General features: G+C 45.6%; 1 protein-coding gene across 2 annotated transcripts in view; it reads left to right on the top strand.

Annotated features, from left to right (window-relative positions):
- KCNK13 (potassium two pore domain channel subfamily K member 13) overlaps positions 1-24580 on the top strand; it is a 104251-nt gene that overhangs the window by 63184 nt on the left and 16487 nt on the right. The window lies entirely within an intron of this gene.

Genomic DNA, 24580 nt, shown 5'->3' with positions numbered 1-24580 from the left:
CCCCCCTCCAAAAAAAACCCATCCGCACTGGAGGCAGATTCCGGGACTGCTCTCGTGGGACACGGGACAGGATCATCCCAGACCTGGAAAGCCTCCTGCTGAGCACAAGAAGCCAGGCGCCAAAGATCGCATGTTGTGTCTAGAGGAAACGTCCAGAAAAGGCAGATCTGGAGAAGCAGAAAGTAGACTTGGGGTTGTCAGGAGTTGGGATTAGAGGGAAGAGGGGAATGGCGGCCCCTGGGTAAGAGGCTTCTTTACAGGATGATGATAATGTTCCAAAATGAATATGAGATTGCATAATTCATCATAACATAGGATTTAAATATCCTGCATTTTATTATTTAAGATCCTATAATTTAAATTGCACCCTTTAAAGATTAAAAGTTTATCTTAGCTTGTGAATTATACCTCATATCTCAATAAAACTGGTTTTAAAGATTTTTTTTTTATTTATCTGACACACACAGAGAGATCACAAGTAGGCAGAGAGGCAGGAAGAGAGAGAGGAGGAAGCAGGCTCCCCGATGAGCAGAGAGCCCGATGCGCAGCTCGAGTCCAGGACCCTGAGATCATGACCTGAGCGGAAGGCAGAGGCTTAACCCACTGAGCCACCCAGGCGCCCCTAAAAACTGTTATTGTGTGTGTGTGTGTGTGTGTTTAAAATTTTATCTAAAACAAGCATAAAAGAAGCCCAGTGCAGTCTAGGAGCTTGCCCACAGTTACAGAGCTAGCAAGCAGCAGAGCTGGAGTTTGAACCAGGCAGGTGGCTTTCTGAGCCCACCCTGGATGCTTCTGGATGCCTCTCTCCCCGTCTGTCTGTCTAACACACTCTAGCGGCTGCTTGAAGACTCAGCTCTACTCCGCTCCCTCACTCCCTCGGCATGGCACTGATCATTTCCACATAGCCTCCCTGCTCCTGCTCCTGGGCCCTCTCTCTCCTAAAAGCATGTAGAGCTATGCATGCTTCTAGAAAAGAGAGATTAGGTCCTTTCTACCACATAACCCCAGGACCTAGCTCAGGTCTGGCACTGATTACATCTGTCAGGTCCTGATTCTGGTTGGAATCATGGCTCCCTGGGCAGTCCCTTCCACAAAGCACCCTTTGGCACCAGCATCAAAGAAGACTCCCGAGTGCAGTGACCAAACGTGGGACACTTTTATGTACACAGTTGGGTTTGGTGAGCCCAACAGAAGAGCTCCTCACACTAATGAGGCCAAGGTGGCCAGTCTAATCTCCAGGCAGGTCACAGAGCATTGCTTTCTTTTCTGTGATTGCAAAATGAACCCTCACCCCAGACAGCCTTCTTGTAAAGCCTGTGCTGTTGATAAGATAGGCGACAAGGTAAGGATGTGTATGATTTGGGAAAAACACAGTACTGCCTCTGGAAAAATATCATGTCCAAGCTTATGTCCAGATGGTAGGAATACACATTATTCCCTCTGCACAGAGGCAACACGGTCTTGTGTTTGCTCATCCTTCTTCCCATTATAGTTGAGGGGCCATAATGCCAGAAGATTAGTGAGAGCCCCATTAAATTGAACACAGGTAGGAAGTTTAAGAAAAGTTTAATTTCTTCACAGGAAAGATTAAAAGATTCTGAAATATTGATGTGTGTAGACACACATGTATGGAAACTGAAAGGAAATACATCAAGGTATTAGCCACAATTAGCAACCCATTCTTTTGTTCTTAGCCTGTGCTAAATTCCCAATAAACTCATTTAACCCTCATCCTCCTGTGGGGCTGTTTGTGCCTCGCTTTACTGCCTTGGAGTTTTGCAGAGAGATGTGTTACCTCCCTTTTCCGGATGGCAGGATCGTGCGCGGTTTTTCATTTCTCTGCTTTTCTGCATGTTCTGAATTTTCTACAGTGAATATGTCTAGTTAGGAATAACACTTGGGGGATACCTGGGTGGCTCAGTCAGTTACGCATCTGCCTTTGGCTCAGGTGGTGACCCCAGGGTCTTAGGATTGAGCCCCGCATTGGGCTCCCGGCTCAGCAGGGAACCTGCTTCTCCCTCTGCCTGCTGCTCCCCCTACTTGTGCTCTCTCTTTCTGACAAATGAATAAATAAAATTGTTAAAAAAAAAAAAAGGAATAACAATTTGTTTATTATAAACAAACAATACGTGATTAAAACAAGCCAGCCGCTGAGAGAAGACACTTTTGCAGGGGGAATCCGGGAGCTCCAGACAGCCTGTCCGTCGTGCCCAGGGCCAATTTGAGGTGTCCCCTGGCTGCCAGGCTTCTGAAAGCCTCCCAGCTTCCTTTGGAAGTCATCTGTGACTTACTTTCAAGTCTTCACATTGTTAAATCGGAGAGGAATTGGGCCTCGTGGCTCATTTGGGGGACACTCACCTCCACGCTGCTGACCCGGGGCTTCCAATAAAAACACACGAATCTGTGCCTAATCCTCCAACTGGGACTCGTTCAGAAGGAAAACAAAGATAAGGATAAAGTGGGTTTCATGAAAGAAAACCCTCCGTGTGCTTGATGACTTCTTGGCAAAGGAAAGACGGGAAGTGAGTTGCTGGCCTGCCTCTCCTTGGGCTGCCTCAGGGCTTGTCTCGCCAGCGATGGTGTGTGCCCCACATTAATCTCCCTGAGAACCAAGGGAAGGGAGGTGCGGAGGGTCACCCATATCTCAGACTGTTTCGAGGCTGATAAATGGTGCCATGAAAGTGCTTTTTCAGATTCACAAAACATAAAGATGTTGGGGTTCCATTGTTTTCTGTGTGATGATGACCACCCAGTGTCAGGTATGAGAAGACCTTTGTCCCCTTCATTGACATGTGGTGGGGGACTTTCACCAACCCACAGGCATGAGACAGAAGGTGGCCTGTAATGTCATCGGATGTGGCTTGTGCGTCACGGGTGGGTGTGAGAAATGTCTGGCCTTGTGGGGAAGGTTCGAGGGCACTTGGCTGGCTTTTTAGCAGTAGATTGTGCTGATGGCCTCTTCGAGAAAAGGAGACTTTTCATTCTGTGTTGAAATTTCCACTTCTGATCGAGTTTGGGGCCATGGCATTGTTCATGGAACATTAAAAAAGTTTCCCAAAGTACCTGTAATGACTCATCAGAAGGGTCCACATTCACTGGGATGGCCAGGGCTGCTGCTAAGCCATTTGTCTTCTCCTGGGAGAGGGAAGAACGTGCGTCCTGCTGTGTTAACTCACCTGGCAGGAGTGGAACCAGCCCGCAGGTTCTAGAAGCGCAGAGGCAGGTCTCAGGCCACCTGCAGTGGGTGTGGAGCCTGCTGAAGATTCTCTCTGCCTCCTCCTCCACCCCTCGTCCCCTCCAAAAAAAAAAAAAAAAAAACAAAAACAAAAAAACAAGCAATTGTATGCTTATCGTAAACAAAAATAAGTTAGACAATGCAGAAATACATCAACTGTGAGTTCCATTGTCCTACTCCCCCAGAGTAACTACTATTAAAAGTGTTCTTTTTATTTTTATTTATTTTATTTGAGAGAGAGCGAGCAAGCACACATGAGGGCAGGGGTTAGAGGGGGAGGGAAAGAGAGACTTCCAGGCAGACTCTGGGCTGAGCAGAAAGCCTGACAGGGGACTTGGTCCCAGGACACTGAGAACATGACCTGAGCTGAAATCTGGAGTTGGATGCTTAACCAACCAAGCCAACCAGGCGCGTTGCGATTAAAAGTTTCTATTTATCTGCCCATACCTAATTCATTTTGATTTTCTAATGGGAGGATTATTTATTGATTTGGTATCTTTTGAATTCTGTAACTTAATTTTTCTTTTCACAAAGTGCCGATGTCCTGTGGTTGACAAAATGTGACACTGTGCTTAGGGTCTGCCCCAACACCTGGCTGTTTAGGGCTTGGTAAGTATAGTGAAGTTTATTAAAGTAATATTTGGGGAATATCTTTGGCTATCATAGCTCCATTTCCTGTTTACCATGGCTAGTTGGGAGTTGATGTAAAATATCAGAGAACAGAGGCTCACAAAAAGGAAGCTGATAATTCACCCTATGGAGCTTTACATGGGATCTCTAAGATGACCATTCAAAGATGCTAAGGACAGCTGTGTGATGTGTGCACTGCACAAAGACCCCCAGCAGAGGAGGTGAGTAGAGAGCTAAACCCAGCCTGCGAGCCTCCACACCCTGCACCCAAGGAGCGTCATCTGCTCAGATGGGAGCCTCTTTAGGATCTGTACATAAATTCCCATACCAGCTAGCAGCATCCCTTGACTAATAGTAAGTGGTTGCTTCTTATGAAGTTATGTTTCTATTATATGCTTTGGCCCAGCAGTTATCACCCTGAACAAGTTTTTCTGGAATTTTGAGCTCCCCTAAATGGGATGCTGCTAACTCCAGCAGCCCACCCAGCATACAGCTGGGTGACATTTACATGATGGACTTGCCCAGGCAGCTGGGTATCACACGTATAGGGCTTGGGGTTCCTGTATTGAGACATGCTGGGGAAAGAGCAAAAGAAACACATTCTAGGAAGGGGGGCAAAAGAAACACATTCTAGGAAGCCGTGTTTAGAAGGCAATAGTATGGCTCCAGGGAGGTTGGCAAGGTCCAGCAGGGCATAAAGGATTGGTTCCGTTAATCACACAGAGTGTAGCTCAGAGGACTCTAGAAGGATTAGATCACATGGGAGCCAGGATGGTCCAGGCATCTGCTCAGTCCTAGAGAGATAGCAAAGAATAAGATAAGGAGGTCCATGGTCTCATAGAACTTTCATTCTACTACAAGTACATAAAGAGAGAATTTAAGATAGGGGAAAGTTCTGTTAAAAAAAAAAAAAAAACAAAAACCCAGACTGGAATGATAGTCTGCAGGTGGACACAGGGCTAGTATGTAGGTTGCCAAGGGCCTGGGGAGGTGATTTGGAAGCAGAGACCTGGAATCAGAGACCTGTGAATGAAGGCCTAGGGAAGATTCTTTCAAGCAGAGAGAATAGCAGATGCCAAGGCCCTGTGGCCAGTGAGTGTAGCCAGAATACAGGGAGCAAAGCAGACAGAATAACAGAACAGGGGAGGAGACCAGGCAAGATTTAGAGCGTGCCTGGCCCTGGAAGGCATGGTGAAGAGCTAGAGCTTCCTCTGGTGCAGCAGGACGCCACTGAAGGATTTTAAGTAAGGGAGTGACAAGATCCAATTTGTATTTTTAAATAATCCCCCTCACACTGAAAACTTGGCCATGAACTCTGAATGCTAGAAGAAAGGGTGCTAGAGGTGGGCCAGGGCAGAGCAGAGGGTCCGTTAGGAGCATCCTCAGTGGTCCAGGTGCACAAGGAGGTCTTCACCTATGGGGTGGTGGCCCAAGTGGAGAGCTGTCAGAGTTGAGATGTCAGGGATGCAGGACCCACAGTCTCAGGAGAGGCTTGGAGGCCATCATGAGAGACACTGTGGCGGTAAATGTCAAGACAGCTCTCTGACTTGGGGGTGTCACGTTAGAGGGTAGTTATGAGGATAACCAGAACCCACACCCCAGAGCCTCTGAGCTCCTACACAAGACTTGGATTCTCCCCGTGCCTGGTCTTACCTACAGAGTATAAGATTTGAGGGACTTACTCATTTCTTCTTGTTTTTGAAAGACCTACTCCTTATTAAGAACATTCTGGGGGTGCCTGGATGGCTCAGTCGGTTAACTGTCTGCTTTCGGCTCAAGTCGTGATCTCAGGGCCCTGATATGGAGTCCCGCATCGGGCTCTCTGCTCAGCAGGGAGCCTGCTTGTTCCTCTGCTCCTCCCCCTGCTTGTTCTCTCTCTCTCTCTGTCTGTCTCTCAAATAAATTTTTAAAATCTTATATATATAAAAAAAGAACATTCTGGTTCTTGAAAGCCCATTGTGAAACAATGACCTTAAACATTCTAACATACCGTAGTATAAAGCAGTCATTTAGACCCTAGGGAAGTAGAGCCAGGGAATGATATTATTAAGGGGTACACATTGTTGGAGGGGCTGGGGTCATGAGTCATTATCCCATCCATGCCAGTCCCTCTGAAGAGGTCAGTCCAGTACTAAACCTGGACAAGCACGGGGATCAACTGAAACCCACTTCATTTTCATGTTGTTCCCCTGGAAATCCCACGGGACTCCCCATAAGATCCTGATGATCCTCTGAATTATCTGAGGAAGATTAATTACGTCCAGTCAAGTTTGAGGGTTGCGGATATTGGAACAGAACTGAAGATAAATTTGCCGATGGCTTCTGTAGGTTTTAGGTTCAATAATGAGACATAAATCAGCAAGGGGGGCAGTGAATATTTACGATCATTCCTCTGGCCACTTTTGGCAGAGTGCTGACATTTCCTGGGGAACAAATAAATAATGGCAACTAAAGAGCAGAGCGGGCTGGGGGGTGGGGGGACGCTGGGGGCGGGGCTTGTCAGCCACCACTGCTCACACAGTAGGGGAAAGCCAGGTGTTTTCTTTGCGGACCAATATAAGTTCCTACACCTGGGCTGAATGAGAGGGAGGACGTAACCCTGCCAACTCAGTAACCCCTCTCCCAGACATGGGATGCTCCTGGACATCTTAGCAGTTTCTCCAGGTCAAAACCAAGAGGGCTGGCCCCTGCTAGTGGCCCTCCCCCTCATCCCTTGCCACTTGTCCAGGAGGTGACTCCAAAATGGACTACATTCTCCATTTCCCCAGGGGTTTCCCCAAGGCAAACACATACAGGAATGTGTCAGTGCATATCAAGGAGCTATTGCATAACGAGAGGGGTATTTGATTTAACTAATAGATTTTGTCTTTTGCAGCTTTATTGACATGTAATTGACACATGGTAATCTGCATGTAGTTAAGATGTACAGTTTGATGGGTTTTGATATATTTAAGCATCTGTGAAATTGTCTATACAATTAAGATAATGAACACACCCATCAAAAGTTTCCTTAGGCCTCTTTGTAAATTATCCCTCTCTCCCTTTGCTGGGTGACCCCGTCTGCTCTCTGTCACAATGAACTAGTTTGCATTTTCTAGAATTGTATATAATAGTTTGTGCTCTCTTTTTTTGACTGGCTTTTTTTAACTCCGACGTCATTTTGAGATTTATCTATATTGTTGCACGTATCAATAATGTGTTCCTTTTTATTGGCTGTCCAATTTTCCTAGCATCATTTGTTAAAAACATTCTCAATCCTCAATTGAATTGCCTAGGCACCTTTGTAAAAAAAAAAAACAGTTGAACTGGGGCGCCTGGGTGGCTCAGTTGGTTAAGCATTTGCCTTTGGCTCAGGTCATGATCTCAGGGTCCTGGGATCGAGTCCCACATATGTGTCCCTGTTCAGTGGGGAGCCTGCTTCCCCATCTCCCTTTACCTCTCTTCTTGCTTGTGCTCTCTTTTGCTATGCCTGTTACTGTCTGTCTCTCTGTCAAATAAATAAATAAAGTCTTTTAAAATAATCAGTTGAACACATACATGTGGGTCTATTTCTAGACTCTGTTGAGTTTCATAGATCCATGTGTCTATCTTTATATTGTAACTATATAGTTATAATATATTTATATTTAATTATTTAATATTTATTAAATATTTAATTTAATAATATATAACATAGTATACATATTATGTATAATATAATAAATATTATTAAATATTTATATTGTAACTATATAATCTTGAAATCAGGTAGTACAAGTCTCTAACATTGCTGTTTTTCAAAGTTACCTTGGCTCTTCCAGGTCTTTCGCATGTCTATACAGATTTTTAAGTTCACTTGTTAATTGCTACGCAAAACAATGCTGCTGGGATTGTGATTAGGAATGCATTGAGCGTATAGATCAGTTTGGGAGCAGAAGGAGAGGGAGAGAGAATCCCTCCCAGGGAGGAGCCTGATGTGGGGCTCAATCTCTTGATCCTGAGGTCATGACTTGTGCGGAAGTCAGGGGGACAGGCTTAATCACAAAGTGCACCAGCCAGGGGCCCCTCCCTTTCTATTGTTTTAACGTCCTTAGGATCAGCAGTGATGTCCCTCTCTTGTTCCTGATATTGGTGATTTGTGTCTATTTTCTTATTTTCCTGTCAGTTTGTCTAGAAGTTTATCAACTTTATTGATTTGCTCCAAGAATCAGCTTTTGGTATCATTGACTTCCCTCTATTATTTTCCCTTTTTAATTATTTCATATACCTGGTCTTTCTTTGTTCTCTCTTCTCCATACCTTGAGTTTAATTTGTACTTATTTCCCCGTTTCTTAAAGTGTAAGCTAATGTTGATTTGAGACCCTTCCCTTTTTCTCATGTGAGCATTGAGTGCTGTAAGTTTCTTTCTCAGAACGGTTTCAGATGCATCCGACTTTGAATTTTCCATATTTTGATATTCATTCCATTTGAAATGCTTTCTAATTTGTATTTCTTCTTTGACCCTTGGATTATTTTGAAGTGTGCTGTTTAGTTTTCAAATAACCGGAGATTTTGTGCCTCTATTTCTCTTATTTTTGCCTTACTTAAGCCCATTGTGGTCTTCAAGGATTTGCTCTTTTAAATTTTATTTTAACTCCAGGAGAGATAACACAGAGAATTACATTTGCTTCAGGTGTGGAATATAGTGATTCAACAGTTCCTTCCTTCACGGTTTTATGATATGCTTTTAAATTTGTTGAGTTTTGTTTTATGGCCGAGAATACCTCTATTTTGGTAAAGATTCTGTTGCCCTTGGAATGAATGCCTATCCTGCTCTTGCTGGAAGGAGCTTTCTATAAATGTCAATCAGGTCTTACTGGTCCATAGTATTGTTCAAGTCTCCTATGTCCTATTTGTTCTGTCAGGTAGGGAGAGATGTATGTTCAGATCTTCAACTGTAATCACAGGTTTGTGTATTTCTACTTACAGGTCTAGGAATTTTTGCCTCCTGTATTTTGAATCTCTGTTATCAGATGCATAAACATTTAGGGGTTTTATGTCCTTTTGATGAATTGGTGCCTTTATCCATTATACTTCTTCCCCTTCAAAGGGATCCTCTTTTCCTCTGGCATTATTCTCAGCTCTAGCCTGTGCTTTATTTCCCCCTTATTTTGGTTAGTATAAACGTAGAATATCTTTTTCCACTCTTTTGCTTCTGACCTCCTTGTGTCTTTAAAGTGGGTCTTTCATAGAAAGCATATAGTTGGATCTTGTTTTTCTTTTTTTTTTTTTTTGCAGTGACACCTGGTGCTATCTAATTAGGAGTTTAAACATGTTATGTGATTGTTGGTATGATTGAATTTAAATCTATCACTTGGCTATTTGTTTGTCTCTCTGTTCCATCGATTATTATCTTTTTCGTCTTTTTCTGCCTTCTTTTGAATGGAGTGTTTTTCATGATTTCATTGTGTCTTCTCTGTTGGCTTGTTAGCCAGAATTCTTATATGTGTTATTTTAATGGTTACTTAGAGTTTACAATATACATGTTTAACCTATCACAGTCTGTAAGTATTATTCCACTTCACATATGGTATCATTACCTTAAAATAGTGTATTTCCATTTCTCCTCTCCCAAACTTGGTTCCATTCTAAGGCTGTCATTCATTTTGCTTCTACATATGTGCTGCCTGCTGTCCAATGTCTGAAAACTCTTGTTTCATGTATTTTGTCCATTATTTTTAGTTGTTCAACACAGGAGGGTGGATCCAGGCCCTGTTATCCGTCGTCCTCAAAAGCAGAAGTCCTCAAAGTTTTCCAGGCACATCTTACTATCCATATTTTATCATATTTCCCTTACATCATTTTTAAAAACATTTTCATATGATTGAGCCAATATACAGTCTTATAATGATGGAGAGGAGGGACATTTTCTTAAAACATTAAAAACTCTGGGACACCTGGGTGGCTCAGTCAGTTAAACCAATGCCTTTGGCTCAGGTCATGATCCCAGGCTCCTGGGATCGAGACCCGTATCAGGCTCCTTGCTCAGCAGGGAGCCTGCTTCTCTCTCTGCCTCTGCTTGCTTGTGCGCACTCTCTCTCTCTCTCTCTGACAAATAAATTAAAAAATAAAATCTTAAAAAAAAAAAAAAAAAGCTCTTCACCAACATCAAGTATTGGCTGCCTCTCCTTGCCTGTTTACTTATTTTACTATTATCCCAATCTGGGTACTTCTGTTGACATTATCATTATAAATAAGGTTGCATTGAACATTTTTATAATCACTGTCTGATTTTCTCATTTCCCTGGAACAGATCCTGAAGGTCCATGGGAATGGCTGTTTTGAGGCTCTTGATATACACATATTGTCTGATTCCTTTCTAGAAACGTGACTCTAATGAACACTTAACAGTGTGGAAGGGTGACTGACTCTTGGCATTTAAAAATACATTAATTTGGGGCGCCTGGGTGGCTCAGTGGGTTAAGCCTCTGCCTTCGGCTCGGGTCATGATCCCGGGGTCCTGGGATCGAGCCCCACATCAGGGAGCCTGCTTCCTCCTCTCTCTCTGCCTGCCTCTCTGCCTGCTTGTGATGTCTCTTTCTGTCAAATAAATAAATAAAATCTTTAAAAAAATACATTAATTCGGTAGATAAAGATGATACATTGCAGTTCACATTTCTTCAGTGACTAAGGGGAAGGTAATTATCTCCCAAGTTTGTAAGCATTTCTATTTCTTTTTTTTTTAAGATTTTATTTATTTATTTGACAGACAGAGATCACAAGTAGGCAGAGAGGCAGGCAGAGAGAGAGGGGAAGCAGGCGGCCTGCCGAGAGAGAGCCTGATGCAGGCTCGATCCCAGGACCCTGGGATCATGACCTGAGCCGAAGGCGGAGGCTTAACCCACTGAGCCACCCAGGCGCCCCCTCTATTTCCTTTTTCAAAAAGTATTTTGGGTTTTCCATATAAAGAATCATGTCATCTGCGAAGAGAGAGAGTTTGACTTCTTCATTGCCAATTTGGATACCTTTTATTTCTCTTTGTTGTCTGATTGCTGTTGCTAGGACTTCTAATACTATGTTGAACAAGAGTGGTGAAAGTGGGCATTCTTGTCTTGTTCCTGATCTCAACAGGAAGGCTGCAAGCTTTTCCCCATTGAGGATGATATTGCTGTGGGTCTTTCATAGATAGATTTGATGAGGTTCAGGAATGTTCCCTCTGTCCCTATACTTTGAAGCGTTTTAATCAGGAACGGATGCTGGATTTTGTCAAATGCTTTTTCTGCATCAATTGAGAGGACCGTGTGGTTCTTCTCTCTTCTCATATTAATTTGTTGTATCACATTGATTGATTTGTGAATGTTGAACCATCCTTGTAGCCCAGGATGAATCCCACCTGATCATGGTGGATAATCTTTTTAATGTGCTGTTGGATCCTGTTTTCTAGGATCTTGTTGAGAATCTTAGCAGCCATATTCATCAGTGATATTGGTCTGAAATTCTCCTTTTTGGTAGGGTCTTTGCCTGGTTTGGGGATCAGGGTAATGCTTGCTTCATAGAAAGAGTCAGGAAGTTTTCTTCAAGAAATTAAAAATAGAACTTCCCTATGACCCTGCAATTGCACTCCTGGGTATTTACCCCAAAGATACAGATCTTGTGAAAAGAAGGGCCCTCTGTACCCCAATGTTTATAGCAGCAATGGCCATGGTCGCTAAACTATGGAAAGAACCAAGATGCCCTTCAACGGATGAATGGATAAGGAAGATATGGTCCATATACACTATGGAGTATTATGCCTCCATCAGAAAGGATGAATACCCAACTTTTGTAGCAACATGAACGGAACTGGAAGAGACTATGCTGAGTGAAATAAGTCAAGCAGAGAGAGTCAATTATCATATGGTTTCACTTATTTGTGGAGCATAACAAATATCATGGAGGACAAGGGGTGTTAGAGAGGATAAGGGAGTTGGGGTAAATTGGAAGGGGAGGTGAATCATGAGAGACTATGGACTCTGAAAAACAATCTGAGGGGTTTGAAGTGGCGGGGGCGGGGGTGGGAGGTTGGGGTACCAGGTGGTGGGTATTATAGAGGGCATGGATTGCATGGAGCACTGGGTGTGGTGAAAAAATAATGAATACTGTTTTTCTGAAAATACATAAATCAATTTAATTTAAAAAAAAGTATTTTTACACATCCTTTCTTATATCCTAGAGCAGTCATTTTTTCCTTATCAGTTTTTATTCACTTAATATTTGAGAGATCTTTGCAACATTTGTGATCAGTAACTTTTCTTGGTTGCTTGCCTTTTATTTTTTAACATAGACGATATTTTAAACTTGATATGTAGTCACCACTATTAACAATATTTCTTCTGAGATTTCTTCTGTAGATTTATGGGTCAGAGAGACCTCTCTATCCGTATGTCAATAAGATAGTTATGTTTGTTTATCTCTAGTATTTTTAGAGCTTGATATTTTTACATTTAACAATTCGGCATAGTCATGATTTAAGTACATGCCTCACGGCTAAGTTGCAACTTGATTCTTTTTTAAAAAAAAAGTCCAATTTTCCCAGCCTCACTGATCGAGTGAGCCTTCCTTCCTCCCCTGGTTTGCAATGCCACCTTGGCCATACATAAACCTTAGCTTCTCGGGGTCTCTTTTGGAGCTCTTCTTCTTTATGGGGGTGCCTCACATCTCTGTCCTTGTACCGCACTGTTAGTCCATAAAACACAAATCCTTCAGTCCGGAGCCCTTTCCAGGACGCCCTCTTCCTCACGGGAGCTGCTCCAAGTCGTGAGGCTGTGAATGAGATCCTCTCCCTGAATTCAAGGGCCTTTAGGCCTGTCATGTCCAGGGAGGGAAGAAGGGCCTGTAAACAGATCATTCCACATGAATACCAGATGCTGCCAGGGACAGGAAAGGACAAGTAGCTCTGTCAGGAGATGCTGAGCCAAGCTTCACAGAGAAGGTGGCCTTGAACACCAAGAAGAAGGCCACAGCAGACAGGGGATCTGAGGGGTTTGAAGTGGCGGGGGGCGGGGGGGAGGTTGGGGTACCAGGTGGTGGGTATTATAGAGGGCATGGATTGCATGGAGTAACAGATGCTGGATTTTGTCAAATGCCTTTTCTGCATCAAGTAGTAACAGAGCGCCTTCGGGAGAGCCCACACCCCGCTGCCCAGTGTGGGGAGGAGCAGGAAGGGACGGGAACGCTTGGAGAGGCTGGATTCTGGCAAGCCTGCGGGGCCCTGCGAAGAAATGTGTATTTTATCCTACAAGCAACAAGGAGCTCATAGAGGTTTTGTTTTGTTTTTGGTTTTGTTTTTAAAGACTTTATTTATTTATTTGACAGAGAGAGATCACAAGTAGGCAGAGAGGCAGGCAGAGAGAGAGAGAGGAGGAAGCAGGCTCCCTGCCGAGCAGAGAGCCTGATGCGGGGCTTGATCCCAGGACCCTGGAATCATGACCCAAGCTGAAGGCAGAGGCTTTAACCCACTGAGCTACCCAGGTGCCCCCTCATAGAGGTTTTGACAAAAAAAAATAATCCAGAAATCATCTTTGCCTTAGTCGTCATCACTCGTCTTGTAAGATGCACAGATGAATGGATATCCACAGTCCTTGCTCTCTCGAGTTCGAGATTGAGTACAGAAGACAGGCATTTTGCCTGGAATTGCAAATACCCCGTTAACGTGCCGCGAGGGTCATGTGCTAGTCGGGCCTCCCTGAGGGATGAGGTCGGGAAAGGCTTCGGCGGGTCTCTCTAGTGCTCAGCGGGAGGAGAGGCAATGAGGTGATGGGAACAGGTGTGGCAAGGCTCAAGGAAGGCCTGAACTGAGTGATGGTGACAGAAAGAAGAACTGAAGAGCCTTTGTGAGAAAGAACGTAGGTCCCCACGGATTTTGGGAAATGGGAGAGGATAGAGGGTGACCGAGGTTTCTAGCTATATTCATAACGGTGCACAGAGCACCTGCTGGGTTTCAGGTTTGCACTGGGAACCAGTGACGTAACTGTGGTCAAGCAGCCCCAGCCCTCCAGGTGCTGGGGACTCAGGCGAGGAAGAGACACAGCAGCAGTCACACTGCGGGGGGAGGACTAGCGCAGGGATGGGCGCAGGTCGCTCACCAGGCCAGATGCAGGAGCTGCTGGGAGGGACGCGCAACCCACTTTATCAGAGATGTCATAGAATCGTGGTGTCTAAACTGAGCCTTGAGATACCCTGTAGAAATTATCTAGCCAGAGGAATAAGTGGGTGAGTTAAAGAGAGTCCCAGGCCAAAGTCCAGAAGTTGGTGAGAATACGGCTTGCTTGGGGAGCGGTGTGGCAGGGTAGAGAGTACGAGAGGGCTGAGCAAGAGGTGAGATCGGGGAGCCAGAGGGGCCCAGAGGAGGTGAGGAGCTGGGACTTTATCCTGCGGGCGCTAGGAACTACTGCTGGGCTTAAAGCGGCTCTGGCAGGCAACAGAGTCACATTTTAGAAAGTGGCTGGGGCGCCTGGGCGGCTCAGTCATTGCACGTCTGCCTTCAGCTCAGGTCATGGTCCTGGGGTCCTGGGATGGAGCCCTTCATTGGGCTCCCTGCTCAGCGGGAAGCCTGCTTCTCCCTCTCCCACTCCCCCTACTTGTGTTCCCTCTCTCTCTGTGTCTCTCTCCATCAAATAAGTAAAATCTTTTAAAAAAAAAAGAAAGAAAGAAAGAAAGAAAGAAAGAAAGAAAGAAAGAAAGAAAGCAAGCAAGCTGGCTGGGTTGGTGGTTGCGGCATGGAGAATGGTAGGGGTAGGGCAAGACTGGCACCACCCAGGCACGAGAGGCGACCTCGTGGACTGGGGACCTGAAGGGACAGGAGCAATATTCTAGTGCTGGGACCAATGGGACCTGAAGTGTGACCTGATGAAGGAGGCAGGGTTGGGCTAACCTCATGGGTTCTGGTTGGGATTAATGGTGATACTCTTCACCCATGTCGGAGGGACAGATTTTGGGGGTTGAAGGGGATGACTTCAGTTTGGAGCAGGTTTAGTTGGAGGTATCTGTGGCATGTCTGAAAATGGAGACGTCTGGCAGGTTTGGAGCCTACTGGAAAAATCTGGGTTGAGATGTCACTTTAATGACATCAGGATACCAACAGTAATGAAAGCTTAGAGAATGTGTTAGCTCTGTCTGATTATGTTGGAAATGGGAAAAGGATAGGGGCTCCTGGGTGGCCCCGTCAGTTAAACATCTGACTCTTGGTTTTGGCTCAGGCCATGATTGGCTCAGGCCATGATCTCAGGGTTGTGAGATCGAGCCCCGGGTCAGGATCCACGCTGGGTGTGGAGCCTGCTTAAGATTCTCTCCCTTCTCTCTCCCTCTTCCACTGCCCCCCCCCAATTTTTAAAAACCAAAGTTTAAAAAAAATGGGAAAAGGACAGAATACAGAGAATCCTGAGGAAAACTGACATAGACGCAGGTAGAAGAAAAAGAGAGCGCTATGGAGAACAAGAAGGCAAGCTGTAGTATTGGCTCTTGCATGGAGACATGGAGGAAGAGAGAGGTTAGGTGGTTTGCCCGAGTTTCCACAGCTAACAAGTGACAGAACCAGGTTTTGAACCTGAGGAGTCTGGCTGAGCGAGGAGTACCGTGTTGTTCACTTGCTCTTTCCTTTGTTCTGGAAGTTCCCTGGCCTATTCCACCTCTCCCTCCTAACCTGGACAGCTCAGCTCAGGCATCGGCCACCTCCCAGGGGAAACCTCTGATGCGCCTGACCGGCCTCCCCTGGCCTTCCCCTGAGCCCAGTCAGAGCTAGATGTCCCCCTCCACTGTACCCCTAACACCCAAAGAGTCCACAGGGCTGAGTGATTCATGCACTAACTTTGGAGTCAGAAAGGCTGTGTGTCTCAGACTGGCTCTGTCTCTTGTCAGCACGTGTGACTCTGGGCATTTAGTTTACTTCTGTAAGTCCCCTATGGAAAATGGGAATAATAACCCCAGTAGGACCTACTTCACAGGCTCCTAAAATTAAATAAAATAGAGGCACTAGGGTGGCTCAGTGGGTTAAGCCTCTGCCTTCGGCTCAGGTCATGATCCCACGGTCCTGGGATCGAGCCCCACATCAGACTCTCTGTTCAGCAGGGAGCCTGCTTCCCCCTCTCTCTCTGCTTGCTGCTCTGCCTACTTGTGATCTCTCTCTCTCTCTCTGTGTCAAATAAATAAAATCTTTTAAAAAAAATTAAAATAGTCCCTGTAAATCTCAGAGCACCAAGCCTGGCCCCTACTGTTTGATAGATACTAACTGTTGCTGCCATCATCGTCATCGTCGTCATCATCCACTTACACCTGCCGAGGCTCCATCTCCCCCATGCCATTTGCAGGCAGAATCCATGCTTGCTTCTTCATGGCGTAAGCATGAAGCATGTCACCTGGCACTTGACGGGTGTTCAGGGAATACTGTGGTATAGATAAAGTTCCTGTCTATCTCAGGTCCTCCATCTGATGCCATCAGAACCAGAAGGGGAATCCTGGGAGGAAATGGGGCTGCAGCCTGCAGGCCTCTGAGCTGTGAGGAAGACCCAGAGGCGGGGGTCTCTTCAGGTGAGGCAGCCCCAGACACATGCCCCATGTGCCCAGCCTTTCTCCCCAGAGCAGGGACACCAGGAAGCCTTTATCCACCCACCAAGGAAGGTGCCGAGAGCAAGGGCAGATGACCTCTGTCCCAGGGCACCAGATGATAGTGACAGCCCCCCTCCAACCCCAGTACGGGCCCTGCCACTTGAAGGAGTTAGTTCCATTTGGATTCTGGCCTCTGCAGGTCCCTCATCTCTGGTTTGAGCCTGCACTCTGCCTTCTGTCAGGACTCCAATACTTCGTGTCTACCTGGCTATATAATTAGGTAGCTCATGTTTTCTTTGGTTTGGCCTGAAACCATGACCATTTTCTGAGTCTGCCAACAGTACGGAATGATCTCTACCAACACTGCAGCTGGGCTTTCCTACCACAGTGGCCATGTTCTGCCCATAATGCTGTGCTCTCCTACCCACAGTGCCACTTGCCTACCCACAATGCTCTCTCTTCTACCTACAATACCTGCTTCCCTACCCACTGTGCTTGTTCCCTTACCCACAATGCCATGCTCTCCTACCCACAATGCCATGCTCTCTGCTCACAAGGCTCCACTAGCCTAGTCCAGCCTACAGTCTGGTTCTTGGTCATCCAAGTTAACCCCAGTCATCCTTGGTTCATCCCAGTTCAGCTGTTGTACTGATGGCCATAACAACTGGAAGGGGTAATAGGACCCATAAAAATGTTCAGAACTGCCAGAGTCACCAATGAGGATGGCTTACAAAGAATTTTTAACCCTTTGCATAAATAGTGGTTTTTAGTTTGAGGGTATTTGAAAATCACTTATTATCTTAGTTAATTTCATTGTTTTCCCTTGCACACTTGCTTACCCTATTAAATCACTTAGCAAACCCTTCCCCTGCAAGAGGTTGCATTGGAAATCCATTACAGAAAAGCTGTAATGGAGGTAATCAGGCTATGTACAGTGTTGCAGATAAGATGACTGCATTTATTGAGTACCTGCTGTATTTCAGACATCATCCTAGGGCCTGGGGACACAGCAGTGAACAAGATAGGCAAAAATCCCTGTCCTCTAGGACTACCATAAGATTCGGTGATCCCGTTTCTAGGAATTTATGCAAAAAACTTGAAGTCAGGATCCCAGAGAGATGTTTGCACTCCCCTGTTTAAAGAAATATTAGTCACAATAGCAACCTAAATGACCACTGGTGGAAGAATGGATAAAGAAAATATGGTCTATCCATACAGTGGAATATTATTCAGGCCTAAAAAGGAAGAATATCTTGCCATTTGCTACATGGATGAACCTCGAGGACATGATGCAAAGTGAAAGAAGCCATTTATAAGAAGACAAATACTGTGTGACTCTACTTGTAGAAGGTATCTAAAGTAGCCAAATTCCTATAAGCAGAAAGTGGAATAGCAGCTGTCAGGGACTAGTCGGGGAAGAGGGGAAATGGGCAGTGGCTCTTCAGTGGGTATTGCCTCAGTCATGCAAGACGAAAAACATACACTGCACTGTATACTTAAAGGTTTATTAAGATGGTAGATTTCATGTTACGTGTTTTTCATCAGAATAATTAAAATCAAAATCCTGTCTTCATGGAACTAGCATTCTAATGGGGAGAGAGCTTAACAAAAAAGAAAAATGTAAAACACACTTTATTACATGGCGATAAATACTATGGTAATAAGCAGGAAGGAGAGATGGGAGTTCTGGGAAGGGGTTGTCCAAATAGAGTGGTTGACGTTTGAGCAAAGATCTGCAAGAGGTGAAGGGGTGAAACTTGCAGAAATCTAGGAGACAAACAAAGGGGGTAATAGGTCTAGGAGTGGATTTAGGATGTAGAAGTACCCCTAGGAAGCCATTATGGCTGGATGGGGGGTGGTGGGGGGTTTGGAGAAATCAGAGGTGGGATTGGGGAGGGGGCAGATTGCATCTGCTTTGTGGGTTCTTGTATGGACTCTGGTTTTCATCTCAGGTGAATGGGTGGCCACCTGAGTGTTCAGGGCCTTAGAGGATGTGGTATGTTCCAGAAGGATGGCTTTGGAGCTGCAGGATGGACAAGGATAACAATAGGGAGACCAGTCCAGAGGGTACTACAAGAATCTGGGAAGACATAATGTCTTGGACCAGGGCAGTGGCAGGGAAGGGGATGAGAAGTGTTGGGTTCTAACTCTATTTTGGAAGGCAGAGTCAACAAGATTTCTTGACAGATTGGATGGGAGGTATCAGAGGAAGAAAGGAGTCCAGGGTGACTCTTTTGGTCCTGAACAACCGGAAGGATATGGTTACTCTTTATTGAAATAGGGAAGACTGTGGGTGGGCCATGTTCAGGGGAAGGTCAGGAACTCCATTTTGAACTTGTCAGTTTGGGAGATCACTGTTGCATATCCAAGTGGAAAAGTAAACCAGGCAGCAGGATATATGAGTCTAGAGTTCTGGAGAAAGGTTCAAACTAGAGATGTCACTTAGAAGACATCACTGTTTGGATGGAGCTTAACATTGTGGCACTGGATGAAATCATTAAAAGAAGGAACATGGAGTGAAGAAGAGGCCCGAGGACTAAGGGCTGGGGCACTCTGACACTTAAACGAGAAAGATGAGGGGTGCCTGGGTGGCTCAGTCAGTTCAGTGTCTGCCTTCGGCTCAGGTCATGATCCCAGGATCCCAGCCTCGAGCCCCATATTGGGCTCCCAGCTCAGCGGGAAGTGTGCTTCTCCCTCTCCCTCTGTCTCTCCCCACCCCGCCTGGCCTGTGCATTCTTTCTCTCTTTCTCAAAAAAATAAATATAATCTTTAAAGGGGCAGGGGAGGTGAAGCAGAGCCAGAAAAGGAGACTGAGAAGGAGAAACTACTGAGTATGGAAGACAACCAGAAGACTCATCTCTTGGAAACTAAATGAAGAGAATGATTTAATAGGCCAAAGGGGGAAGGCTGCGCAGGAGAGTCCACACCAGGGTGTTTTAGGGAGCTTCTATTCTCTATGAATACTGAAACCACCTAGAATTGTGACGTAGTGTTGATGACATTGGTGACTGTGGGCGAGGGATGAAAATATTCAGGGAATATTTTCGGGGAGAAACCTCTGGGAGGCTGGCAGGTGCCTTGTCCACTTCATTTCATGAAATCTGACCAGCAGTCTTGTGGGGTATTATTGTCGTCATCATCCCATCCTACAGATGAGGAGACTGAGGCACGGACGGGTTCAATATCACATCCAGGGTCGTCCACGCATGAGTAGCTGAAGCAGGAGGTCCACTGCTTCATGGTGCAGGACTTTCTCCCTCTCTTCGATCCCCCTGTGGGATCCTTGCAGCCCTGCACATGTGTCCCAGGGGCACCTTTCCAGTCAGTTCTGTATGACTCCAGGCCAGCGGTGGAGCCTTTGCATGTTGCATACTGGGTATGTTTGGATTCTGGCGAAACTAGAGCTTATTCTCGAATAAATCTAGAGAAACACATTTATTGGATATCAAGCAGTAAAAATCTCACATAATTAGACACTCCCATTGGTGCTATTTCAAAAGACTGTGTGCTCATTTTTGTGATGTGCTGTAAGAATCTGAAATACCATCAAAGATAATTATAGATATAATCTGGCAGAATCTGTGTCATAAACCCATTTTGTTGATCTTCGATATTTGCACATGTGTCTGCTATCTGTTGTAATTCCCAGTTTGCCAGCATATTAATTGAACTAGAGTCAATAAACAGGCTGCTAGGTTTGTGCCGGATCTTTTTATCCCATTAGACTTACCCTGTCTTAGCATCCAGTTTTACCAAAACCAAGAAAAATGTCATTTTTTTTTTTTTTTTTTGCTACGCATCAGATGGGAATAGAGATAAGCCACCCCCCTTCCCAGGAAATCCTCCAATGAGGTTTGGTCCTGTGGCCTGGTCTGAGATGCATAAGACTTCAGGTTGACCGCAGGGCAGAAGGGATGTAACCGACCACAGCCAGAGCAGACCTGTAAGTGGCCCAGAGAGAAGGTGGCCCAGAGCACCAGGGGCCTCCCTTGAGGGGCTGTGCTAAGATACCCGGGCTAAAAGTGTTCTGTCTGCCCCCGCCAACATGCCTTCCCAGCTGGTGTTTATCAGGGAAAGAGATGGGAGAACAAAGATTATTTGTTTATTATCTGTCACTGATGGGGGTGGGGGAGCAGGCTAAGTCCAGGTTCTTAAAAGAAGCATTCATGATTTGACCCATGCCTTGATCTGTAAATGTGGACACAGCTGGGCTGGCCTCTGGGGGCAAGAGGGGGCAAGGATGTGACTCCAACGTGGGCACAGTTCCACCTTTGAATAGTTTATAGTCTTGTTTTCTTGGCTCTCAGCAACTAGAGAAAAGGCTGTAAGGAAAGGATGGGTTACATGGAGAAATTCAGGCTGTTTGCTCTGTAGGACTAGAGAGAGAGTCAGACCAGAGCCCTATGCTGTGGTAGTACTTCTCTGGAGAGCTGGAGAATCAGGGAAGGCTTCTTGGAGGCAGTGTTTGAGGCAGAAGTGGGTGAATAGACAGTGAGGAAAAGGAAGAAGGTGGTTTTCCTGCCTGTCTGCCTACCTTTCTTTCCAAGTATTCAGCAAGCATCTATTGCATGCCTGCCCTGGCCTAGGTGCTGAGGATAGAGCCATGAACATGAGACAAGGCCCTTGCCTTCAAGAAGCTTGTGTTCTATTGTGGGAGATGTGGAAATGGCCAGATATGCAAGATAACCACAGACTGGGACAGGCCTCTGACATTGGCGCTGTTCCAGCGGGGCCCGTGGGAGTCGGGGGGCCCCCTCATTGGAGGAGTGCCTTTGTGGGAGCTTCTGGACCCCTCAGCTAAGCAGAGCCAGGGCCTCTCTGCTCAAATTAGAGATCAGAAGCGGAACCCGAGGCCTCCGTGCCTGGTCCTCCTTCCCTTCCAGGCACCTGCTGTTCCCGGAGCCCCGTGCCCAGCCCGTCAGCGGGCGCGTGGGATCACTGCACGCTGTCTGTGGCCAGCAACTGCTCCTTGGCAAACACAAAGGGAAATTCTATTCTAGGTGCCACAGTGAGGGCAGGAGGGCAGGGTGGCCTGTGCTCCATGGGATTAGGCCATTGTGATGACATAAATTTTCCCAAGGTGCACAATGAAAATGCAAGTTCACAGAAGGTATTACTTAGCCAACACCATGTGTGAGGCCCAGTGCCCAGCACCACCGCACATCAGGAACAGCTGCCTGCCGTCGAGAATTAACTCTTCCAACTCTAAGGCCTTGTTCGAGCACCTCCCCGTGTTAGATCATTCAGTCTTCACAAAAATCCTATTTTTGTGAATCCAGCTATTATCCTGGGTCACAGATGAAGAAACTTGAGGTATAGGTGGAGTAACCTGGTCCAGGTTAAGGCCATGATCAGACCCTGCTGGGGCCCACATCCTCCCTGCACACCTTTCTTCCTGAGTGTCCTTGGGAAGGTGCTGGGGCTCGGATCGGACCCAGACAGTCTGATCCCAGATTTGGCCCTCTTAGCTGGTGTGTGTGTGCGTGCACACGTACATGAACACATGTGCATAGGGGATTCCAGGACAAGATTGCTTTTAAGGAGCTTAACACCTAACAGGATACAAGAATTGCTGATCAGGAACCCAACCCAGGCCTTCAGGCCATGGTGCAACAACAACGCCCACCTTAGAAAGAAAATTATCTGTGAGGAGAACAGGCGAGATATACAGCATGTTCTAAGTCAGCTAGCCGCTACAGCAAGTACCTAGAGGTTGATGGACAACCTGTCCCTTCAGATAAATCATCCTGCCTTCTGAGCCTTGAAGCACTTGGGCAAGGTTGGAAGAATCTCTCTATTGTATCTACTCTGACCATCCCCTTTTCCTTTGCAAAGAAACATCCAGAATGTTCAAAAGCACAAAAAGAGAACTGTTTTGTTTGGTTTTTAATAATTAAATTTTAAAGTTTGGCCTATCTGGGGCATGCTGAGCTCATGGTCTAGGAATGGACAAGTTCGTCAAGAATTGTCACCATGAGCTCAGGGAGGTCAGGGCCTGCCAGAAGCAGGAAAGGACTTTGGTGAGGGCCTTGAAGGATGAGTGCATATATTTTTGTTTTGTTTGGGGGTTTTTACTGGGGAGGAGGATGGTAATATTTTTTCCTAGTTAGAAACATAAGGGGCCTCTGGGTGGCTCATTGGCCAAGTGTCCAACTCTTGATTTCAGCTCGTGACATGATCACAGGGTCATGAAATTAAGTCCCATGTCAGGCCCTGTGCTGGTTTTAGAACCTGCTTGGGATTCTCTGTCTCCCTCTGCCCCTACCCTCCATGCTCTCTCTTTAAAACACATGTAACACCTTCGTCCTACTGTATGCCACTAATAGGAAGTTGTGAACTCTGTTTTCTTTATATCCTTTATATCCATTTCTTTATATCCAAAAGAATTGAAAGCAAAGACTGAAACAGATACTCATTCCCCGGTGTGCACAGCATCACTCACCATAGCCGAAAGATAGAAAAAACCCAAATGTTTGCTAATGATGAACAGATGAGTGACATGTGACTTACAAGTACACAAGGACTATGATGCAGCCATGAAAAGGAACAAAGTGGTGGCACATAGTACTGCACAGGTGAACCTAGAGACGTGATACTAAGTGAAAGAAACCAAACACAAAAGGAGAGATACCATCTGATATCAAAGTCATAGAGACAGAAAATAGAATAGAGGTTGCTGGGGGCTTGAGAAGAAGGGAGACTAGGGTGTTACCATTCCGTGGGTACAGAGTTTCTCTTTGGGATGATGCCCAAGTCGTGGAAATCAGTAGTGGTGATGGCTGTAGAAACTGTGAATGAATTTAGTACTACTGATTTATATCTTTAAAATAGTTAAGATGGTGGGGCACCTGGGTGGTTCAGTGGGTTAAAGCCTCTGCCTTCAGCTCAGATCATGATCTTAGGGTCCTGAGATCAAGCCCCGCATTGGACTTTCTGCTCAGCGGGGAGCCTGCTTCCCTCTCTCTCTCTGCCTGCCTCTCTGCCTACTTGTGATCTCTCTGTCAAATAAATAAACTCTTTAAAAAATTAGTTAAAATGGCAAATTTTATGTTACATATGTTTGTTCATAGTTAAAAAATCAGTAAGAAAACAACCGGGGTGTCGGGGTGGCTCAGGGGGTTAAGCATCTGACTTCAGCTCAGGTCACGATCCTGGATGGATCCCGTCCTGGGATGGAGTCCCGTGTTGGGCTCCCTGCCCATCGAGGAGTTTGCTCCTCCCTTTCCCTCTGCCGCTCTCCTGGCTTGTCCTATCCCTCACTCACGCTCTTTCTCAGATAAGTAAATAAAATGTTTGGGGGGAAAAAAGGGGGAAAGAAAACAACCAAAAAATGTATGTGGTGGAGGGAAAGGCTCATTCATGTTGACAGAAAACTGTGAAACAGGAATCCGTGTGACAAGATTTGGACAGGATTCATATGAAACAAGGACAAAATTCTACTAAGGCTCATTTTAAAAAGATTTCTATAAACAGAGAGAGATACACTGTGTTCCTGGTGGAAAAAACTCAATTTGGTAAGGATGTCATTTCTCCACAAATGAGTCTCTAAATATAAGGCGACTCCAATCAGAATCCAAAAATCTTTTCTGGAACTTAACCAAATGACTCTACAGCTCATCAGGAGAATTGGAACATAAAAATAAGCGGGGCAGTTTTGAAAAGAAAAAAGAGAAAGGAGCAGGAAGACAAGAGGGGAGCAGACGGGCAAAGGCGTTGTCATGGGTATTGAAAGAGAACTGTTGAGATTTGGGGGTTCCCGTCCCTGCATGGACAGACAGATCGATGGGACAAAATACAGAATGTTATTTCTTACCAAATGTAGGAAATTTGCTTCTGATAAAAGTGGCATTTCAAGAGAGTTTGAGAAGTATAGACTAAAACTGGTGTTGGGCAGTCTACACATGGGACAAAATTTTATAGAACACACAGGGGGTACCTGGGTGGATCAGTTAAGCGTCTGCCTTCAGCTCAGGTCATGATCCTGGGGTCCTGGGATCTGGTCCAGCACTGGGCTCCCTGCTCACTGGGGAGCCTGCTTCTCCCTCTGCCTGCCACTCCCCCCATTCGTGTGCTTCCCTCTCTCTCTCTCTCTCTCTTTTTGACAAATAAATGAATAAATCTAAAAAAAAATTTCTTGAACATACCCACATACAAATAAATGGGGGGAAATATAAG

This window comes from Mustela erminea, chromosome 5 (genome assembly GCF_009829155.1).
Source record: "Mustela erminea isolate mMusErm1 chromosome 5, mMusErm1.Pri, whole genome shotgun sequence".
NCBI lineage: Eukaryota > Metazoa > Chordata > Mammalia > Carnivora > Mustelidae > Mustela > Mustela erminea.
This window is presented reverse-complemented; position numbering and strand designations above follow the sequence as displayed.